We start from the raw sequence: 22,274 nt of genomic DNA on the forward strand, positions 1-22,274 counted from the left end.
CCTAGTAGATGAAAATGACACGGAAGTAGGTTTGTAAAGCAAATTCAATTAGCGTGGCACATGGTCATATTGGGGGCCAAAGGGAAAAGTGATGCCACTTCCACTGGGTCCCTCTCAGGGGCCATCGGGAACTGGCCAGTGCAGTAACTGATGGGTCTGTGTCTTTCCCTCTTGGGTGCCCGCTCCTCCCAAGAGCCCAGAACTCACTCATGCTCAGCACTCCGGCACCTGGCCCAGCACCTGTCCGTTGGATGAATGAATCCTCAGCATTTGAACAGAGGACCTCTAGGTTTGCCCCAGCATGTGTGTTGCCGTGGTGATGTTGTCATGATACTCTCAGGAGGGTCAGGTTTCTGGAGGCTGAGTCCAGGACTGGAGCTCTGCAGAACAGTGTTCAGGGTCCTTGCCTACTTCGTTTTTAATTTGCTGAGGTGTGTGTGTGTGTGTGTGTTTTGAATTAGAATACAAGGACTCATGGGTTATCTCGTGACTGTAGATGGGCCGCATCTTTGTGATGACCTGGAGGGACCATCCTTTCAAAGCGGTGGCTGTGCAGGGATAATAGTGAATACTGCAGTATTTTTTTTTTAATTTTATTTATTTATTTGTCAGAGAGAGGGAGTCAGCGAGAGAGGGGGAGTGGGAGAGGGAGAAGCAGGCTTCCCGCTGAGCAGGGAGCCCAACGCGGGGCTCGATCCCAGAATGCTGGGATCATGACCTGAGCCGAAGGCAGACGCTTAACGACTGAGCCACCCAGGTGTCCCTACTGCAGGAATTCTTGCTGCCCCGCCAGGCGTGCTTCTGAGCACCTCGCATTTTTTAAGCGTGTGGACGTTTTTCAGGGATTAAGGATTACGGTGAAAATTTAGCATGTGTATGACAGGATATCCTATAATCAATGTAGTCTAGTTTTAAGGTGACCCGTGTATTATCCCGAGATCTTTGTAGGTGGACTCTTAACCAGGAATCTGTATTACTCAGTTGCCAAAATGGACAAGTAGTCAAGTGAATTCCGTGTTAATCTGAGTCACACGTGAGTGTATGAAGCATCCAAATCCTAAATAATTCTTAGTAATCTGACGTCAAAAGCAACTGACATTTCTCGGAGTGCTATTTCTGTACCAGGCATCATGATAAGCATTTTACATGTTTTTTTTTTTTTAAAGATTTTATTTATTTATTCAACAGAGATAGAGACAGCCAGCGAGAGAGGGAACACAAGCAGGGGGAGTGGGAGAGGAAGAAGCAGGCTCATAGCGGAGGAGCCTGATGTGGGGCTCGATCCTATAATGCCAGGATCACGCCCTGAGCTGAAGGCAGACGCTTAACCGCTGTGCCACCCAGGCGCCCCAGCATTTTACATGTTTTATGTTGCTGTATATCAGAACAACCCTGTGAGGTAAAGGCTGTTACATGAAAGCCAGAGGTTAGAACTATAAGGTAAAGACTTTGTGTCGTCTGACTCCACACCACCTTAATGAAGAAATCAATGGGCAGATGGCCAGAGTGAGTTGTCTGAAGTCAGGAGGGTCAACTGATGGAGTTGGGGCTGGGCTTCACATATCCTACCTTGAACTCCAGTGTTCTTTCTGTTACACTGTATTTTCCTTATGATCCTCTTTTGGGTTCTATCTCTCCTTAGTTGACTTATTATAATATGTTTCCGGGCCCTCTTTAGAACAAAATGGGCTTTCATCCCACGCTAAAGTGAGTATGCTTATTAACTACAGCTACTGTACCCACATGCTCCTCACGTCAGAGCTCCCACGTGTTGTGCCCAAGGCCCTTCTACCCTGGAGCCCCTTCTCTCCTGCCTGGAGGTGTATCTCTGCCATTCTGTAGGCATTTTCTGCTCTTGCCATGCCCTGGAGAAATTCTTTACGGTCTTGAACTATCCCTTTGCTCATCTGCTATCCTTTCGATGAAATGTCAAAGACACGACTTATAATAACCAAGGTTCTGATCTCCCGTCATCTGAGAATCCTTCCTGGGCTGCTGCTCGCAGTTATGTCCCCATTGTTGGCAAACCTGCCCCTCTCAGATCTCTGCTGCTTACTTGTCCCAGCTGTACGCTGACTCGAATGGCTTTATTTTATGTTTGTGTGTTTTGGCTCCCCAGATGAAATGCCATTTGAGGGTGTCACCTTCCTATCTTAAACATAGTCCCTTAAATGCATAGTAGGTACTTCATAATTTTTTCCATTCCTGAGAACATCTTTTTTTGCTCCCCTCCTTCATTTTTTCTGTCTAATAAGAGGCCTGATTTGATAGCATACGAGATTCTTGGGCAGGAGAAAGAGGAAGATCACGTGTGGTTGAAAGTGAATGTGGTCTTTTATCTTGAATGTGTCTCTTTTTTTCATTCTGGGGACGGGGGCACTGATGAGGCAGTATTTCATGAGTCTGGGTCATTTCTTTTTTAAAGTCGGGAGTTCTTTTTATTCAGGGGTTGTGTGGCCAGCAAGTTGATCTGAGGGGTATCAAATCATTCAGCTTACCCTGTGATCCCTTATTATTTTGGAAGAACACTGACTACTGTGATGTATTTCACGAGACAGCCCTCTCTAGAGGACGGTCCACCTGGGCTCTTTGGTATTTGCTTGAACAGTCTTGAACCCATCCATTGACGGCCATCAGTTAGCTGACATAGAATGGAAGACTTTTCTCATTGTAATAAAGCATTTGATTAAAATATTGTTTAAGAAAAATATCATTAATTAGAGAAACTATAGATCCAGTACTAGAACAAGACAATGTCAAATAATTGGGAAATCTGTATCTATAATAACAACAGTAAAAGTGCTTTTGATCACCGCGGTATTTGAGAAGAAGACTGTTTTTAGAACAATGGGGAAGTGTTACTTATGCAAAGTATATGTCACTATTCTCATCCTCTGTTTTGTGCCATGAACCACAGCTCAAGCCAGGTTTTCCAGAAAATTACAGAAGCCATGTCACTTTTAAGAATGCCAGCTGATAGAGGAATTGAAAAGTAGCCTCAGAGAGTGGGACGTCCAGCCTACTAGTCAAGGCCAACCTAACCTTGATCCCAATCCCTCCTATTTCCTGAAAGAACTTGTCCTATTAGTCATCCTCACTCCGTTATTTTCTGGCTTCTCACCTAAAAATAAATACTCCAACACTGCTGCTGGCTATGGTCAGTCTCTCTTCCCACTCAGCATCCAGAGTTCTTAAAAGAATCATCCATGTTCACTCTCTCCATTGTTTCATTTTTACCCTTTTTCCCTCAAGTAGCCCACAGTATTAAGCCTTTTGCCTACACTGCTCTTCTGAAATTGTTCTTCAGATAAACAGAAGACCCTCTTGTATGCGGTGTTCATTTTCCCACTCTTACTGAGGCACTTGTTTCTCCTTAAAGCTCTTTATCCCCCCCCACCCCGGCCTTTTTTAAGCTCTTTACCCTTTCAGATTTCTTAAACATGGTCTCCCTGGTTCGTTCTCTCTCTCTATCTCTCTGACCAGTTCCCCCAGTACACTCACTGGGGTTCCCCAGGGTTTCATCTGTGGCCCACCACTCTTTTCTTGGCTCCCTCATGGCACATAAGATTTCAACGTTCACATTACCTCTGCGGCCGAGGGCTCCCAAATTTTCCCTCCGCTCTGGGCTCTGCGACGGCTGAACTCATGTACTCGATATTCCAGAAGAACTTCGGATTCAGTGTTCTGCCCCCACCTACTTCCTCTTCATGTGGTGTTTCCAGTGTTTGTGCAAGTGCCTCCCACAGCTCTGTTAGAAGCACAGAAGTTGGGGCGCCTGGGTGGCACAGCGGTTAAGCGTCTGCCTTCGGCTCAGGGCGTGATCCAGGCGTTCTGGGATCGAGCCCCACATCAGGCTCCTCCACTATGAGCCTGCTTCTTCCTCTCCCACTCCCCCTGCTGTGTTCCCTCTCTCGCTGGCTGTCTCTATCTCTGTCAAATAAATAAAATAAAATCTTTAAAAAAAAAAAAAGAAGCACAGAAGTTGTCTTTGATTCGTTCTCATCTCCCATGTCCAATCTATCAGCATGCCTTTGGGTTAAATTTCTGAGTAATTATTTCTCGTATCCATTCCCTGATGTTTTTCCCTTATCTTCCCTCTCTGGGCTTCTGTGACAGCCTCTCCTCCTAGCTGGTCCCTCAGACTTCAGTCTTGTCATCATCGGATCCTACTGCTCGGTTCCAGTTGGAGTCCCCTTTCCACAGATGGCATATATGGAACTCCCCTGTGGTCATGGCATTTCCCCTCCCCCGAGAACACAGCATTAAGTCTGGATTCTTCAACATGACATGCAGGACCCTGACTTTTCCCCTTGACCCAAGAAGCAGTCTAGATGGCTAGATAGAGTCAGAAGCTAAGGACCCTGTCTCTGTTGGAGACCTGAGAGGTCGGTTCTCTATCCAGAGGCCAGGACAGTTGGTTTAACCTCTTTGCCTTGATTTACTAACTTGTAAAGCAGTTGCTAACGCTGGCCTTCCATCATCTCTCAAGCAGATTTCCTTTTCCAAACAGCTTCGCCAGGTAAGGAGAGGAGCTTGAGCCCTGAAAAGTGCGTCTAGGAGACCTGAGCAGAGAGGGCGAGGTTCTCTGGAAGACACACTATGTACACACATACTTTGTAGGCAAACGAAGCTGCAGAGCTGGTCAGGACTTGGGGAGTTGGGCCTTTGGTCACCGTATCCTGTGCTCCCTTAACTATTTGTCTAATCAGCAGACTTTTTGCAGAGCCTATATCCTGGCTTTCTGTGCGTAGGGCGTCTCACGACCCAGGGTTCTTGGGGCTTTATAGTGGGCCAGCCTGAAGGCACGTGGTAAGCAATCAAATGACTCTGCATTGATGCAGGAGGTGGACTGTTGTTACCCAAGGTGGAAAACTTCAGTCACAGAAAGTGGAACTTCTACATGCATTTGATTTAAATTAACCTATCTTGGGATCACATCAATGATGCTGAAGGCCGTCCTGTATGAATGGAAGGCATGGCACTGTGCAGAGTCCAGGCACAGGAGACGTGGGGTCCAGGACTATCCTGGTCCTGCCCATCATGGGCCATGGACACTTGACCTCTTTCAGCTTCGATGTTTCTTCATCTCTCATCTCTAAAAAGGGTTTAGCACTACCCAGCCCTGACTACCATCCACTGTGGTCTTTAAAACAAAATTTAGTAAATGTGCATGAAAGCACCTTGACAACCCTAATGTGTTAATTAGTTACAAAATGATGTTCTAATTATTACAGTTCATAGTCTTGTAACTGTAACAGAATGGTAGCCAGGCACCTTCTATATGCAGTATCTAATTTAAACTGCACAACCCTTGAGATAGAGGTTGTTACAGTTCCCATGATACAGTTGATGAAATGAAGACACAGAAAGATTAGTAAGTATCTTACCTAAGACCACCCAGCTGGTAAGTAACAAAGCCAGGTTTTGAATCTGGAATGTCTGACCTCAGGATTCTGCACTTTATCGGTGTGCATGCGGCTTTTTTGCCAAAGTAGCCTGCCTGCTGGTGGTCTCTGCGCAAGCTTGTGTCTCAGCTGGGAATGTCTTGATCCCTCTGATTCCGACCACTATTTCTGCCCCGCAGTGAATCTCAGTACATGCCTCTTCAACTGGCAAACGAGATTTTAAACTCAGTCCTCAATGCTGATGAGGGTGACAGGGTGGACACTTTTACTTCATGTTAACAGGAGTGTTCATCGATAGAACTTTCTGGAGAGGGATTTGGCGATCAAGAGCCTTGAAGTCCTGTTTAGGAATTTGTGATAAGGAAATAACCAAGGTTCACGTAAAAGGTGTCTATTAAAGGATTATGTATCTTAGCATAGAACTTCAGACTCTCTAAATACAGTGGAAAGAAAAAGTTCAACCATAGTTTATCCATCATGTAGAATATAATGTAGCCAATAAATATCTTGTGTTCACAAAGTGTTTGATGACAGAAAATATGGGACTTTCAAATTAAAGCCAAGAACATAACCATATAGTGTACAGTCCTTATTTTAATATGTATAATATATATGTATGATACAATAAGATGTGCTCAGTGTTTATACATGAGAAGTAGGGTTATGGAACATTTTTATTCATGCTTTATATTTTCCAACTTTATGTTATCACCATGTAGGATTTTGTTATTTTTTAGAAAAGCATTACTTTAAAATCTTTTCTCAGTGTTCACTAAGTCCAATGAATTTAGTCTTTTAAGAATAGAATTTCTAACAATTTTTTCATTCTGCAAAGCCTACAGATTTCCTGTAGCACTTTCTCCACATTGAAAAATAAAGTGAGATCAAGTGGCATGATGACTTGTAATCACAGGCCGATGGTGACATCGAACTCTTAGTTAAATCCCTTATTTCTCCACCTGAGTCTAGAGTGAGAGAAACAGAGAAAGGAAATCCTGGACTGATGGCAGCACCCACAGGTGTGGGGTAGAAAGCCGGAAGACACTACGGCAGAGCCCTTGGGTCCACTGCTGATTGTAAAAGCTATGTGCCATTCCCCAAATTCCTTGCTGATCTGTATATTTTGGGGAAATGCTTCCCGAAAAAACAAAGGAATTTTTTCTCTAGAAGGATGTGTTCACTCAGACTCCTCCACATTACTCATGAATACATTTCTCGTCACCATAACCAAGAGCCAGGGAAATCCGTATTGGGGGTGAGGGGTGGGAAACAGTTGTGTTGAAATCATGAAACCCAAAAAATCACAGTTCATGATGAGTAAGAAAGGCAGAGCTGGGGGATTTTTATGTGTGTAATGCTTTTTGGAATTTGGCTCTTAATTTTCAACTTAGTGAAAATTTTTGTTTGCTTAAAATAGTCATCTCAGCTCTTATGAAGCAACATTTGAATGTGAGTCTGACACATGGGATTTAGATGTTGCTGGCAGGGAGGGTTCAAGATTCCACTTTGGACTGTAAAATCTGCACTTCTGGCTGAGAGATGAAGACAGATGGATGGAGTAACGGGAGAAGTTCAGCATTCAGAGAATATTGTTCCAGAAAAATAGCTTTATGGTCCTTTTGTGACTGATGAAAACCAGCAAAAATCTATTACTTTTGAAAACACTATTTCAACAAAACACCCAACTGCCTACACTGCTACAGTTCAGAGGCATTGTGCCAGGTTGGATTAATTCGTATTTGTGTTTAGCATGTCTGGATCTTGAGGCTTTGAACGAACATTTTTTAGAGAAGGAGGTTGGTGGAAAGCAGGATGCTCCTTTTGGCAATCAGCCAAATCCAACTCAACTGAAAATCATTATGGAAAATTGGAGACATGTGGTTCCGGTGGATGCTGCCCTGTCAGGGAAAATGAAATCCATCATTATTCTGAATCTTGGAGTCAACCTTGTTTCCTTCGATGGGTTTTGTCTGCTCCTTTGTGTGCAGGAGCCTGCAAAATTGCAACATGTTGACCCTCCCTGTATGGGTGTTTTGACGTTTATCTGAAAAGTCCCCATTGCAACAAGTTACTTGGAGAAAGTTCAAACATATGTTTCTCCCATGAAAGCTGTCATTGATTCATTACCCAAACAGGTAAACATAGCCTGTGTTGAATTCTGGTTAATCCCAAACTCATTAGTGGACCAAAGTTTACATTGAACATCTAAATTTTGGTAGTGGTACAAGTCCTAAGTAATTTGGGACATGTTTCCTTTGAAGAAGCAAGTTGAAATGGGGAGAATAAGCTGTTTTTCTAATTATTCAAATTATTCTGCTGTAATAAGAGAGCCTTAAAAATATCTGAAAATTGGAGCACCTGGGTGCCTCAGTCAGTTAAGCATCTAACTCTTGATTTCAGCTCAGATCAGGATCTCGTGAGATGTGAGATCGAGCCCCACATCAGGCTCCTTGCCTCCAAGGGAGTCTGTTGGAGATTCTCGCCCTCTGCCCCTCCACTCACTTGCGTGCATGTGCTCTCCTCTCTCTCAATCAAGTAAATTTTTAAAAAATATATCCAAAAACTCAGATCAAGTAATTGAATTTAAGGAAATCTTAAAGATGAGGCCAAAGGTTATTAAAAGCTCTGTTGACTATAGCATAGACCATGGTCGTATAATGCTGTCTAAAAAGGACAAAATTTTGCAGCCATTAGAAATTAAAGTTTGAGGTAAAATGCTTATTCGGTGAAATGAAGTGAGAGAAGCAGTATACACAATAGCATATCCGTATGATCTCAGCTATTTACCAAATACATATAAAAAAGTGAAAGAGTTACCAAATACTTGATACTCTGGGTTGTAGAATTATGGGTGATTATCTTGTTCTTTGTATCTTTCTATAATCTCTAGGATTTATATATTTAGATATATGGGCATATTAACTTATCATAAAATGGTAATATAAATTACCAATCTTAACCATTTCCAAATAGTGATAAAAATATAAAAACATAAATTAGGTATCCCTGGATTGATTCAAATGCCTATCAATTCAGAAGTAACCAAAGAGAATCTTTTTTCACCCAGTACATATATTTTTCCCTCTAAAACATATCAGTTTAGTGAACACATTGTTTTTCACTGTGTGGCATCCACTTTGTCTTCCTAGTAATGCCATCCGCATTTTGTTTTGGAGAAATCATTCTTTCTCACTCTGAGTACAGCATGGAGTAGACCTCCCACGCTGGTCAGAGCCTGGGGCTGAGGTGCGAGCCAGAGTGTGAGCCCCAAAGTTGCATTGCTTGGCGCGGCGTTGGGCACGGGATCCAGTCTGGGCTGGTGGGAGAGAGGGAGTCCTAGGACTTGTATGGCAATGATGTTATCCTATGAAACATCAGACCCTTGGACGTGATGTTGTGAAGACGTGTGCCTAGAGCTGCAGGGAGGTGTCCAGCCGATCTAAGAATGGAGCAGACCCAGGAGCTGCAGTGCTGGGGGATGGATCCCGATGGCACTTCTCACACCCTGGAATGAGGCCACCCTTTAAATCTTTCCAATCGTCTGAGCCAGTAAGTTCCCCTCCACCCTAGTCTCATCTGGGTTAAATTCTCCTTCAACTGCATGAATACCAACTGGTACAGAAACCATGTAGGAAAGTAGGGTGATCAGATACACTGTGACGTTTGCGCTGGTCCCCTGCTGTGTTGCACAACCCATAGTCCTCCTCTTTCTTGTCCTGTTGCCCTTACCCTCGCAGGGTGAGGCACACCTTCACCGGGAAGTGTTTAGAGAACATGGATGTTGGAAAGCAGGGCTGAGGAGACGACTTCTGAGTATGCTTGCCTGTGCGACATGAGTTCTGGGAACGGGGCTCCCGGGAGATCTAGTTTGTGGGTTCCCCTGCCTGTTAAAATCTGTGTTACGGCACCACAGGCGTTAAAGAGCCAATATTCACCATTTCTAAGCAAAAAGCCTTCCTGCATTCTTGTTCTTCTGTCAGATCAGCTGGCACGAGCCATTTCACTTGACCTCCTATTTGTCAAGGCTGGTCTGTATTTAAAGTGTGGGAACCGTGCATGTGTGGAAATTTCATCCTTGATCCTTCACTACTCTGCGCTGACCTAAAAAGCCTCATCTTTAGGTAATTGTTCCTTTTTTCTTATCAAGTAAGAGATTCTCTTGGTACGGAGATTTTCTTGGTACAGAATCAGGAAACACTGATAATCCAAAATTTAAAAATGAAAACCACCATAGTTCTGTCACACAAAGACAACATCATTTAACATTTAGACTGGGAAATGTTACGGATATTTAAAAATAGGATTATGTGGTAATTTCTTAGTCTTTTTTTTCATTACTAAATTGACCTCTTCCCAACTCATTACATATTTTCCAACTACATTTTAAAAATCCTGGTACTCCATTCTATGGATTCTATCACTTATGTAAACAATGTCCCATTGTTAGATATTTAGGTTTCTGCTTATGCTTTCATTCCTGTCTAGGACAGTACAAAGAACATCCTCGAATGTGTGTGTGTTCATGATCATTTTATTAGAACAAGTTCTTAGATACTGGAGTTCTCTGGGTGAGAGGGAGAACCAAATATTAAGGGCTTTTCTCTTAAGTTGTCCTCCAGAAAGTTTATAGCAATGGACCTTTCCAGCAGCACCGTATGACAAGGTTTCTTTCTTCACACTCTTGCTCTCTTACCATTTGGGGGGAAAAAAAATTCCTCTTTCACACTTGCAGTGTTACATGTGTGAGGATTGACCATCATTCTCCCACACTGGACTGTAAGCTCTCTGAGGACAGACCCAGCCTCTCCTGCCAGTACCTCCCCCAGTGCCTCCCACACAGCAGTAAACCTCAGCGAATTTACTCTCAGTACATCGTTTATGGACAGATGGATAGAAATGTTTGCATACATATATGTGTGTATATATGCATGTGTGGGGGTCACTTCTGATGTGCATTGCAATGAGCCTGAAACTTTGCGCTGTGGATAAACTCCAGAAGCTTCGGAGGACTGCCTACGTAAAACTAAAAGTGATCCCATCTCAATCACGCATCACGTACGTTGCTCAGGGGTGCTAGACTGTTCTTGTTTTAATCGCTCAGATTTGCTGAGCATTAAAACCAGGTCTGATTATCAAGTACCGAGTCTACTTTCTTGGGTCCCCTTCTCTCCCTGCCACACCACGCTAACAATTCTACAACTGAAAGAGTGCTTTTTTAAACGTTTTTAAAATAGATTTTAATTCGAAACAAAGACTCTGGGAAGCCATACCTTTTCCAGCTTATTCAGAGCTGTTCACGGAGACCATTGTGCATCCAGAGGACGCAGTCATTCTCCTATTTCATAAGAATAGTCTGCAACTTCATGGTGTCTTTTTCTTTTGCTTCATTCCTCTTCCTGTGCTCCTTTTCAAGTATGTCCGAGGACCTCCGAGCTGGCATTGATCTGCAGCGAGGCTCTTGGTGGAGGGACCAAGAGCCGGACGGTGGCCGAGACCCAGGGCGGAGCCGCTTTCAGAGCAGGCTGCCTGATCGGTGTCAATTTGTGGCTCACTGGCCTGCTTGGAGGATGGTTTTGTAACAACACAGGTGGACATGCTGTGGGTTCCCCCAGAAGCTGACCCGGAAACCAGGATTTATAGGTCTGTGGTATACTTGGGAGCTGATCCCACGGGACACTTGTGGGGGAAGGCAGCCAATAGAGGGTGTGCGTCAAGTAAGTCAGTGCTCTGGGGCCCTGGGGCTTCATCCTGCCGGGAACCCTGGGAATAGTATAAAGTCAGAGGTGGATCCAGTCCTTGGTTGAGAGCTGCTCCCAGGGAGCCGTTAATTCCCCAGCACCATCTCCTCCCTTTGGGTGGCCCTGCCAGTCGGCACGTGGGTTCTCGTAGCCGGACAAGGCGCTGAGGCAAAGTGAGACAGACGCCGGCTGGGTCCCTGATGGTAAGTGCTGCGTGTGTCTCCCTGTAACTTCATGGCCACACCACACGTATGCCACGAATGCTACTTTCTGTGCTGTTTGCGGGGGAGTTACGACCCCCCTCATCCCGGTCATCCCACTGGCAAGTAGGCAAGTTTCACACATGGGCCTTAAATTACGGGAAGAATAAAGACAGCGGTGAATGTGATGGCCAAACAGAGAAGATCCATTAGCAAATGAGTGAGTTAGAGTTCTGTTTATAGTCGTGTTATGAATGGTTTGTTTTCTTAATCATGACCCTATAACCAAATGTGCGTAAGCACTAACTGAATAATGTGCCTGCTACTGGTTGAGAACTGAGCGATGATAAATAGAGGAGGACTCCCAGACGGGGATCTGGTCAGCTGCTGGAGTCCCAGCCTATCAGCAACTCATCAGAGTGGAGCTTTTTTTTTTTTTTTTCCTCTCCTAATCTGTAAGTTTGCAGGGAGGGGGGTAGCTGGCAGCTAAGACACTATTTTTTTCTTCCTCCCAGCCTGTGTGACATACTTTTTTTTTTAGTATAGTTGACAATGTGACACTAATTATAGGTGTACAGCATAGCAATTCCACAACTCTGTACCTTGTGCTGTGCTCACCCCGAGTGTAGCTTCTGTCACCGTGCAACGCGATTACCACGGCATTGACTATACTCCCTGTGTTGTATGCCCCTATGTACTTTGCTTTCCCTTTCCTTAGGAGACATATCTAGAAAAATGATGCTATAGCTAGTGTCAAAGAGATTACTGCCTGGGTTCTCTTCTAGGAGTTCTGTGGGTTCAGGTCTCATGACATCCAAACACATACAATCATACTCATTTTATTCCTGTGACTTTTTTTCTTTTTGGCTGGGTACAGTATACTTTATTTATGGTTTGTGACAAAGTTGGGCTCCCCAAGCCCCTCCCTTTCTTCAGGGAGTCTGAGATGGAAACTGTGTAGAGGTCGGGAGATTCTCAGTGTGTTGGGGGGTGAGTTAGGGTGAGGGCTCCCCAGCAGCTGAGGACCTTTCTCTTCCTCTTGCTCTCGCGGGACCCTGGTGGTCCAGGGGCTCTTGCTCCTTGGAGGCCAAATGGACCAGAAGGTCTGCCACCTGGTTGCCATAACCAAATTCATTCTCATACCAGGAAATGAGCTTGGCACAGTGGTCATTGAGGGCAATCCCAGCCCCAGCATTGAAGGTGGAAGAGTGGGTGTCACTGTTGAAGTAGCAGGAGACAACCTGGTCCTCAGTGTAGCCCAGTGTGCCCCTGAGGGGGCCCTCCAAAGCATGCTTCGCCATCTTTTTGATGATGTTGTATTTGGCAGCTTTCTCTAGGCGGCAGGTCAGATCCACAACTGACACACTGGGGATGGAAACATGGAAGCTTATGCCAGTGAGCTGCCCGTTCAGCTCGGGTGATTTTGCCTACAGCCTTGGCGGCACCAGTAGAAGCAGGGATAATGTTCTGGGCAGCCCCTCGGCCATCACACCAGAACTTCCCAGTGGCCCCGTCCACAGTCTTGTGGGTGGCAATGATGTCATGGACTGTGGTCCTCAGTCCCTCTGCCATGTCACAGATGACCGTGGCCAGAGGGGCCAAGCAGTTGGTGATGCAGGAGGCATTGCTGATAATCTTGAGCAGGTTTTTGTACTTCTCATAGTCCATGCCCATCACAAACATGGGTGCATCGGCAGAAGGGGCAGAGATGATGACCCTCTTGGCCCTACCCTTCAAGTGAGCCCCAGCTTTCTCCATGGTGGTGAAGACTTCAGTGGACTCCACAAGATACTCAGCACCAGCATCACCCCTTTTGATATTGGTGGGATCTCACTCCTGGAAGATGGGAATGGGCTTTTCATTGAGGACAAGTTTCTCGTTCTCAGCCTTGACTGTGCCATTGAATTTGCTGTGGGTGGAATCAGACTAGAACATGTAGACCATGTAGCTGAGGTCAAAGAAGGGGTCATTGATGAAGACTGTATCCACTTTGTTTGAGTTAAAAGCAGTCCTGGTGATCAGGCCCCCGTTATGGTCAAATCCGTTTACTCCAGCCTTTACCCTAGTGTCTCAGAGACACAGCTGGCACTGTACCAGAAGATGCAGCTGTCCAAAGGGGAGGAGCAGAGAGCCTCCTGTGACTTATTCCATACTGTAAGCCCGTTTCTCCCACTCTTCTTCACCCATCTTGCCCATCCCCCTGTCCCTCTCCCTTCTGACAATCATCAGTTTATTCTCTGTATTTATAGGTCTGATTCTGCTTTTTGTTTATTCATTTGTATTTTAGCTTCCACATGTAAGCGAAATCATATGGTGTTTGCTTTTGTCTGACCTCTTTCACTTAGCATAATGTCCTGTAAGTTTATCCATGTTGTTGCAAATGGCAAAAACTCAGGCCTTTTTATGGCTGCATGATATTGTAGTGTGTGTGTGTGTGTGTGTGTGTGTGTGTACACACATGTATGTACCACATCTTCTTCATCTATCAATGGACACTCGCTTCCATATCTCAGCTATTGTAAATGTTTCAATGAACATGGGGCACTTGTATCTTTTTGCATTAACGTTTTCATTTTCTTTGAAAATTTCTTTGTAAATGCTCAGTAGTGAAATTATTGGATTATACTGTATTTCTGTTTTTTAATTTTTTGAGGCATCTCCGTACCATTTTCCACAGTGGTGGTACCCATTTACATTCCCACCAACAGTGTATGAGGGTTCCTTTTTCTCCACATCCTTAGCAACACTTGTTATTTCCTGTCTTTTTGATTCTAGGCATTTTGACAGGTGTAAGGTCAATATCTCATTGTGGTTTTGATTTGCGTTTCCCTGGGAATTCGTGATGATAAGCATCTTTCCATGTGTCTGTATGTCTTTGGAAAAATGTCTGTCTAGCCTCTGCCCATATTAATCAGATTATTGGTTTTTTGGGTGTGGAGTTGTAAGAAGTTCTGTATATATTTTGGGTATTAACCCCTAATTGGATATATCATTTGCAAATATCTTCTCCCATACAGTAAGTTGTCTTTTTGTTTTGTTGATAGTTTCCTTCACTGTGCAGAAACATTTTATTTTGATATAGTCCCAGTAGTGTATTTTTGCTTTGATTTCCCTTGCCTTAGAAGACCTATCTAAGCAAGTACTGCTACCGCTGATGTTAAAGAAATTACTATGTTCTAGGAGTTTTATGGGGTTCAGGCTTTATGACATACAAACATATTCAAATTAAACACTTAAGTCACGCAAACAAACTTTGGAAGATATCCACCAAAGATTTGGTAATGATTCTGAAGGAAGAACCTTTTTAAATATATCTGATATTTTGAAATCTGATTTTCCTAGGAGTTATTCATGTCAAGGCTCTTTAAGTTCTTGACAGAAATATATATATATACACACACACGTGTGTGAGAGAGAATGATTAGAACAGAGTAAGTGCTAAATGTGTTTATTATTATTGTGTTACTGCAAGCTGACTCCCATCCAAGATCCTGAGAAGTCCCCCAAAGGGGAAGCTTATCATTACCATTGAGGAATTTGTGTTCTTTAGACTCGCATCCTTGGAAAAATGTTGGGAACCACCAGGAGGTCCCGAGGCTTTTTTGAACCTACCGTTTTATATTCAAACCAGTAGAACAACATCTTCTTTCTCATGATGCTGATCACAGGCCTAGCAACAAGAGTACACGTTCCCTCTGCCCCACCTTCCCCAGAGAAGTGCCCTGCCTGGTTCAGAACCATGGACAGTGTTGTGGAAGGCAGCATTCCCCTGCCAACCCAACAATCTTGGACGTGCTGATCCTGTGACACATCTTTTTTATAATCTTTGAAACTCCCCCACCTCCTGGACCATGTATGTTGTGTGGTCAAGAAAATGGGTCTCTCTTCCAAAGTCAAGACATGGGCTGTTGAGTGACTGTGGCTCTAACCCCCTGCCAACCCCACTGCTAATGGCTCAGTAGAAAGAAACCCCACTTCTTTGCATGCCTGCTGTTAGGAGCATCTGGTTTTAAGTTCAGTGTAAATGACTCTAGGAAGAAAGGAACAAAAATTATCAGATGTTTTCACCTAATCGGTGCACACATACTCAGTCTTAAAATGGGGCTTCCATATGTCCAGGGGCTCTGGGGTCCAATGATACTTGACAGGTCAAGAATAAGACGATGTGCATTGTAGAGGAGGCAGTGAGCTTTGGTTTAAGGGGTATATAGCTTATACATAATGCCTGTATGGCACTATATTCTCTATAGGTGAGTAAATGACTTTTTACCTGAAGTAGAGCCCAGAGGGTCATCATGAATGCATATCCTTCTGAACACAAACAGGTGAAAATTCTTCTTACCCCAACAGAAGGAAACCCTGCCCCTAATGAAGCCAAATTGAGTGATCCAAGAATGTCAAATACCTGGGGTTCCTTGTAATCAACAATGTAAAACACGACTTGTTTATGAGTGAGCCAATGAATTGTTCGTAGTGACACAGTTCAGTTGGATGCCCTGTTCTCCACATCCTGTGCTCAGAAGGGCCCTAGCAATCTCACCTCCCATTTTTGTAAAAACAAGGAAATAGAAGCATAGATGTTCAAGGACATGTGTAGCATCAGCAGCTCCTAGCCAGTGTCCCACCTTCCATGAGAAAAAATGTGCATTCTTGGTGTAGACACTGCTGTCTTACATAGTTAAAGTTTATGTTATGGACAGAAGTGCCAGGGAAGCAGTGGTGGTCAGGCGAGCTGGCTGGCACTAAAAAGCTTAATTGATATTTGGTTTATTTCAAGATGCCCTGAATGTGAGCTACGGTTGGAAAAAAGGTCAGACAATGCTTTCTAAGGAAGACCCCAGTGAAAAAGTTGAGTCTGGACCAAGTCCAAACTCTGGACTCTCTTGGCAGAGGAGTGTGGACAGCCATTGCGGACACTTACCAGTACATTCTCCGTGTTTGCCATGATAATTCTGGCAACCACCGTGCGTGTTGCTATGCACCCCCACTGTGTTTCACTATGACCTTGCCCACGAGGACTGAGGACTGGACTCCAAAGCATCTGGAGTCTCAAGAGCCAGGTCACAACATGGAAACCAATTAAGTGGAAATTTGGTAAGCAAGCCGGGAATGTCTGTGCTAATGAGCCAAATCATCTCCTATGAAGAGAAACAAACCCTCAAGATGAGTCATAACAGGAGAGTAAACAAAGATAAACCTTGGCGACCCCCCCACCCAACTTTCCTTTTCAGTACGGGATCGGTTTTTACCCCCTATCAGTGGAATGTTAATGACTCACATCCATCCACACACGGTCCTGTTGCAACAACAAACACTGGCAGCCACTATCGGCCACTTGACATGTTTGCTGGCCTTTCTCATTTTCATTGGCTCACTCTTATCCCTCAGCCTTAACGAAGAGTTGTAGATGTTTGCATTCCTAGCCAAAGAGAGAAAAAGTAGAGGTCTTTCTGAAGAAAAATTTTTGTCCTTGTTCCCTTTCCTTAGCAACATGGTTCCATGAAGAAGAGCAGTTGTGCTCTGCAAAGTAAATTAGAAGAAGAAACACAAAGGTTTCTCGAGCACCAGGATAAGGCGAGCACCATGCTTGAGCAGGACTCGCACGGTCTCCTCAGTCTCCCCTCAACCCTATCAAATAGAGCTTCCTGTTGTGCCCGTGTTGCAGATGAGGAAACTGAGGCTCAGTGATATTAGCTAGTCCAAGGCACAGCTGGAAAGTGGCAGAGTCAGGATTTGAACTCCGAAAGCCTGACACCTCAGCCTCTTTACTCCTGCCTCCCTCCAGAGCGGATTTTTCAAGGCCTGCAGAGGAGCAGTGTAGAGCCAGCCCAATTGTTAAGGTAATATTTTCCCAAAGGATCATTTTTCCTACTATTTAATTAATTTTCGCCAAACTCAAAGATTACCTTGGCCTTCTAACCTGAAATTGTGTCCAAGATAGGCTTCCTGGAGGGTCTGTGTTGACAGCCCAAACGAACTACTGCTCAGAGAATCAGACACCGTGAGTTTTCTGGGCTCAGAAACTCGGAACACAGTAGCTCTGAGAAGATCTCAAAAGACATGGGCGGAGGAGAATCTTAACAGCCCAGTTTTGGAAATGATACCATTTATGGACAAATTGAAGCTCAGGGCCCTTCTTGGGAAGATCTATTATATTGATTCCCGAATAATTGGTCTTTAAATAAAACATAGCTGTTATTCGCATGACTACAATACCAGCTCGAAAACTTGAGAAACAAACGTGTGGCTCATGGAGGCCAGCAGGCCGGTCGCGATAGCTGTGCTGCTTTTTCTTGGGGAACTTGTAGTTCTGCTTCATCTTCCCACCCTTCTTTTCCTTGAGCCCCCCACACATTTTGCCCTTGTTCACATATCACTTTACACTACTTTATATCCTCTTTGGAGAAAACTATGACATGCATACATTTAAAAAGTAAAATAAATATCCGAACTTCCTGCTTCTCAGCTTTGCAAACATTAAAACCATGTGTATCTGACCCTGGCCCCCTGGTTATTGTAATTCCAGGTGTCATCCAGAAGTACCCTTGAGCTAGGATCAGGAGGGTCAGAAATTGAAATTATAGAAATTTATCAACAGCCACTGAAAAGCCTAGGGAGCTGTGGCCAAAACAACTTAAAATGTATCTACTAAAATAGTAGATGGCTTGTCCCTTGTGTTTCAGTGATTGAAAACCAAAAGGCATTCTATGTCGTGGCAAGGGTGCTCCGGGGTAAGGATTAAGTGTGTGTTCTTTAAAGTCAACAGATGCCACTTAGATTAGGGCTGCAACATTTTTTTTTTTAAGAAAAAAAAAAACAAAAACATGCCTGAATTCCCCAAGGGAAGTCTGTATTACATAGCAAACAAAGCCCCAGCCAGAAGCTACCCTTACACGCACAGGGCTTCAACCTCAGCATCTGAGCCAACTGAAAATGTCACCCGTGGCTTTCCAAGTTAGACGAGCCCTTCAGGTCGCTGGTCTTGGCTGCGCTGAAGGCTGAGCTTCGGGAAAACAAAGTAGCAGATCAAAGCCGTGAGAGCGCTGCTCTCAAGTCGACTTCGTGGGAGGGCCATGTGTCTGTGGAGGAGCCAAGCAAGGGGAGCTCCCCCCAAAGTCCGGGCATGGTAATCACTTATTAAGTGCCACTGGATACTGTACTACCTAGCAGCAGTCTGCTAGACGGTGTGCAAGGTGCAGAAGTGCTCCCTCATTGATCTCATAGATCTGGGATAAGCAAGTGGGGTGACATGGGTGGGGAAGTTCTTTGAAAGGATAATAAAGCAACAGCCTCATGCCAGGTGGTGGTCATACTGCTGTTCTTGGGATGGTTTCTAGCGTCCCAGAGCTCCCAGCTGCGGCCAGCCGTGGAGGTCAAGAGGGCCATTCAAGTCCCTTGTGCCTTGTGCAGCCAGCCCACGGTGGTCCTAGCGTGGCACACAGGCTACCCCAGAGCAGGAGGGGTTTTCCCCCTCCTCGCTTCCTGAAACGGTGTGGATGGCAGAAGCATGCATGGTTGGAGCCAGTCAGACCTGGGACTGGATTTCAGCTCTGAGCCTCCGTTTCTTTACCTGTAACTCAGGCCTCATAAGTTTTCAAGAGGAGGCTCTTTCACGTAGGTGTCGCCTGGTCCTCCCCCACTTTTTTTTTTTTTTCCTCTCAAAGGATAGCCTTTGCCAACGTGCAGGGTAGCCAGGGCTATCTTATCTACCACCTCCAGACTCACAGGCTTGCTTCTGCCCCCAGCAGCTCCCACTGGCTCCGTGCTCAGCCCACCCGGAAGACCACTGCCCTCCGTGTCCCTGATGGAACCGCACGCTGGCCACCTGTCCCCCACCTGCCACCAGACTCCACGTACCTGACTAGGGTGTTGTTGACTGATGCCAGGGTTGGGCAGTCCTAGAAAGAAAGCCTCAGAAGGAAGAATCCAGCTGAACTTTGGCCAAGAGCCAGACAGGAAAGGTGCTTCATTATCTGCGTTTTACTTTCCCTCCTGACTGAACTGGTGCGTCCCTTCAAATTCTCCCTGGTTCCTATACCCATGTCACTCTTCGGCTCTCTTCCACTGAAAAACCCCACCCTCTGCTTCAAGAAAATGATGCACTCTCCAAAGAAGTCTCACTTCCCCCGTCTCCCTGAGTCTTCTGTCATCAGGGGGTGCCCTGGCTTCAGCGTGGAAGAGCAGAGCCCTGCTGTCTGCCCTGCCTGGGCTGGGAGGCAGGTGGGACCCAGGGCAGGTGATGGAGAGGAGATGAGTGCTTGTGTTCTCGCTCCTTCACCCCTCCAGTGAGGCCCGTGAACCTCTGCTGCTTACCAGGGAGCTTGTTCTTTAAGCACCTCTCCTGATAATACTGATTTTTTCCTCATCCACAGCACGTCCGTATCTCATCCAGCAGAAAGGATGCTGTTCCTAGGAGTAGGTCCCTGGGAAGGGGGATCCCCATATGGGCTGAGGAGCTTTGGGCTCTCTCCTGCCCTGGGCTGCCAGAATCACACAAGGACACCCCCTCTGCCTGTCTCAGAGGGGACATCACCATCCCCACACGTTCTTTAGTCCCATCTCTGTGGTGGATGATTTCAGGGCAGGGGAGTTTCCAGCTCTTACAGCCATAGCTCCTCTGGCTGCCAGAAGCAGAACTCTACCTCAGGGGAGAATGGGAATAAGTTATAAGGCTACAGAGGAACCACCAAACCCAAGAACAAAATGACGTATGCGTGAGCCTTGCATGATCAAGATTGGAAAGTCAAAGGCTAACGTTATTTTCTCTGTCTCATGAAACGTCTGTTCACTCTCATTCGGGTTTCAGTCCACTCATTTTGCCTCTTTCGTTTGACTGTCTTCACAGCACCCCCACAAAGGGCTACCCCGACCTTAGAGTCCGTGGATACTCCGCTCTGCACCCCACAGCTGACTGCTGACATGGATCTCTTGTTTCTGAGTTGAAACTCCTGCCCAAATTTGGCCCAGCCCAGTTTATGGTCACTCTGCAAAGCCAGTGTCCACTGGTGAGGGCAGCGAGGGGTTCTGAACTGTGATGCACTGGGGGCCCCTTGCAGGAGCTAGGACAAGGTCAAATTCCCAGAATTAGAATGTAATAATGTTTGTCGTGACGATGGTGGTGATGACCAACTGTCATAAATTTGAAGATATGGGGGTATCTTCCGCTCACTTGTGTCTGGGCAGCTGTGGGGATATTTTTGTAACATCTGAGAGCACTCTACTTGCAAACGTGCCAGCATCACAATGTGCGTCACGGGTTTGAGCTGCTTGGGAAAAAGTCCCGGGGACACAGTAAAGCAATAGTTCGGCGTACACAGTTGAATTTTAACTCCGTAGAACAAAAAGGTGGTGGGTGGTGGCGAATCCGAGATCTTCAGCATTCCTGGAGCAGAAGTCAGAAGTCGGCTCTTGGTACTCAGGGTACTAATTTACAGGTGCTGCGTCACCAGGGGTGCCTGGGTGGTTCGGTTGGGCATCCGACTCCTGATTTTGGCTCAGGTCATGATCTCAGGGTCATGAGATCGAGCCCCCTGTTTGTCTCCGCGCTCAGTGGGGAGTCTGCTTGAGATCCTCTCCCTCCGCCCTTCCCCCCCCCAAAAATAAATAGCTATTAAAAAAGCCCCATCACCAGTGTTCCCGTGGTACAAAGGATGTTTTGCGGTAAAGCACAGGAATTGGTGACGCTCAGCTAATGGATTCTGAGGAGTCAGACTTCATATGTGAGGATGTTTTAAGACCATCTTAACCAATCTCTTATCCTTTGTTTATCTCCACACACATGACATGTGACAATCTGTGTCTAATTAGGATGAAAAGAACTATCTTAGCAAGCATAAAATTTCAGTGATAAAACATTGTGTCGGATTTTAATTGGCAACTTAGAAAACCATTTGTTGCATGAAATAATGGCGCATCTTACAATTGATAATGCCTTGCATTCAGTGAAATACGGTAACGTCTTGAACAGCAGGGGGTGCAGAACTCCAACCAGCAGAAGCTTAGAGGAGGGTAGGGGTCCGGTTGTGCGGGGAGAAATCTTGGGAACTTGTCTTGTGGCAGGGTTTGCACAGCAAACATATCTTCACATAAATTGCACATGACCAGTCCGTAAATACAGCAATGTTCTTGAGGAATCCCCATATTCGTGCTTCATATAAGTGTGCCAAAACGTCAGCCATCTGGGTCTGCGAAGAACACCAGGAGTGACGGGGCGTGCCGTGATGTGAAGGGAGGGGACAGAAGCAGGCCCGTGTAGCTCCAGCCCCGGGAACGAGGGAGGACCTTCATTAGGGGAGGAAGCCAGGGATTTGATCACATAGGACTCTATGGACCAGAGCAGGGAGTTTGAATTTTTATTCTGTGTACAGTGGGATGCCAGTGGCGCAGTCTGAGCAGAGGGACTACTGACATTTTTTAAAGGTCATCCTGGTTATTAGGAAAACAATGTCCTACAGGTAGTAAAGAAAGAAAGCAGAGAGCAGAGGTTGTTGAGGGTTTGAGACTAAAGATGGGGTGGGGGGCAGGGTGTTGGAGCAAAGATGGAGAAAATATAATTAAATCCTAATAAGTATGTCACACTGTGCACACAGTATGGCAAATGACCCCAGCATTCCCTGCCATTCACCCAGCAGCGAGAACCGACGGTCACTCAGAATACTTGGTTGTCCCTTCACAGCACAGGTGCCGTTGCTCCCCAGGTGTTTCTGTCTGTCTTGCCCAAGAAGTCCGCGGTGACAGAGGCTCACATTTCACAGCATCAGCTCCAGCAGCGCGGTGGCCTGGGGTTTGGGTTCATGGACTTTTCTGTTGCCTCTCCTGCCTCTGGCAGCCCAGCACCCTTGAACAGCATGGTTCACACAGTGACTCCCTTCCCCCACCTGCCCCCTTAGAAAATCACCATTCCACTGCTTGGAAAACAAGTAGGGGCACTG

The 22,274-nt window shown here is 45.5% G+C and overlaps 1 protein-coding gene and 1 pseudogene across 1 annotated transcript in view; one reads left to right on the forward strand and one right to left on the reverse strand.

The window, feature by feature from the left end:
* Positions 1 to 22,274, forward strand: part of CCBE1 (collagen and calcium binding EGF domains 1) — a 225,886-nt gene that overhangs the window by 141,019 nt on the left and 62,593 nt on the right. The gene's annotated exons all lie outside the window — the stretch shown is intronic.
* On the reverse strand, positions 12,339 to 13,401 carry LOC113253176 (glyceraldehyde-3-phosphate dehydrogenase-like; annotated as a pseudogene).

This window comes from Ursus arctos, unplaced genomic scaffold (assembly GCF_023065955.2).
Source record: "Ursus arctos isolate Adak ecotype North America unplaced genomic scaffold, UrsArc2.0 scaffold_17, whole genome shotgun sequence".
NCBI lineage: Eukaryota > Metazoa > Chordata > Mammalia > Carnivora > Ursidae > Ursus > Ursus arctos.